This window comes from Monodelphis domestica, chromosome 1 (assembly GCF_027887165.1).
Source record: "Monodelphis domestica isolate mMonDom1 chromosome 1, mMonDom1.pri, whole genome shotgun sequence".
In the NCBI taxonomy this organism is placed as follows: Eukaryota; Metazoa; Chordata; class Mammalia; order Didelphimorphia; family Didelphidae; genus Monodelphis; species Monodelphis domestica.
Window position 1 is genome coordinate 613,213,056 of NC_077227.1, and position 1,494 is coordinate 613,214,549.

The 1,494-nt window shown below is 39.2% G+C and overlaps 1 non-coding gene across 1 annotated transcript; it reads right to left on the bottom strand.

Annotated features, from left to right (window-relative positions):
* Positions 1 to 240: 240 nt before the first annotated feature.
* On the bottom strand, positions 241 to 348 carry LOC130456633 (U6 spliceosomal RNA). The gene has a single exon (XR_008915702.1). It is a non-coding gene; the product is annotated as a U6 spliceosomal RNA (small nuclear RNA).
* Positions 349 to 1,494: the final 1,146 nt, after the last annotated feature.

Consider the following 1,494-nt stretch of genomic DNA (forward strand, 5'->3'; position numbering starts at 1 on the left):
ATAATACTTGGAGTTATTATATATTAATATTTCATCTTACAATTACAGGTAATTCCATCTGGGTTATCCATGCATTATCATGCAAAACATATTTCCATATTATTCATTTTTGTGAGTAGTATTATAAAACTAAAACATAAACCCAAATAAGCAATTGAGCAATTGTATGTTTTCACCTGCATTTCAATTCCAATACTTCGTTCTCCAAAGGTGAATAACATTCTTTGTCATAAGTCCCTCAGAATTGTCAAAAATATGACAAATTTGCATTGTCATCTTTGCACAGGGGCCATACTAATCTTCTCTGCATCATTCTGATTTCAGTATAAGTGCTGCCAAAATAAGCACTGTTTATTTGTTTTCAATCATGTCCATGACCCCTCTTGGATTTTTTTTTCAAAGATAAAGTTTACCATTTCCTTCTCCAGCTCTTTTTACAGATGAGGAAACTGAGCCATAGGAGGGTAGGTGATTTGCCCGGGGTCATACAGCTAAGTGTCTAAGGCCAGATTTGAACTCAGAAAGTGGAGTCTTCCTGACCCCAGGCCCAGCATTCTATCCCCTACACCCCCCAGCTATTAGTAAGGTATATGTGATATTTAGGGAAGACCAACGCCTGTGCTTTGAGAGCTAACTGAATCCCTTTCAGGGCTGCTTATCCAACCTTTGGTGTCTTAGCTGACATTCAACTGTCACTTGTGGCTTCAAGAAGCTATAGCATGAGTAACAGAAACATTCCAGAAAACCATCTCAGCAGATGGACTAAACAAGGTTGAAAGTAACCACTAGACCAGTTGATGAGTTAGGAGGATATCTACCCAAGCATGTTCTCCCAAGAGATGGCATTTTGTGCAGATGGCCATGAAGGTGGTAGAAACAGGTATTCAGGAACACTCAGAACTTGGTTAGATATCAAAGATGCCAAGGCCACCCACTGCATCCTGGCCCATCAATAGCTGTCCTGACTTTTGTCTTGGCCACTGGACTTTGATGACTCTGCAAGAGACTGACAACCTTGCACAACTCTGCATTGCTTAAATCCAGTTCTTGCATAAGCTATCACCCTATGACGTCATTGGTCTTCTTCAAAAATGAAGAACAAGGGGGCAGCTGGGTGGCTCAGTGAATTGAGAGCCAGGCCTAGAGATGGGAGGTCCTAAGTTCAAATCTGGACTCAGACACTTCCCAGTTGTGTGACCCTGGGCAAGTCACTTAACCCCCATTGCCTAGCCCTTACCACTCTTCTGCCTTGGAACCAATACATAGTATTAATTCTAATATGAAAAGTAGGCGTTTGGAAAAAATGAACAAGCAACAACTATATTATATAGTATCAATTTAGGTCTGTATATTTTTTCAGATTTCTTTTGTTGATTACTATTTTCTTGCACTGTTTTCTATTAAAAAAAAAGGCATTTAATATGTGCTCCTTTCAGCACTTATTTATGAGTTTTCTATACCTTCACATGTGATTACATTTTTATAAAGATGACA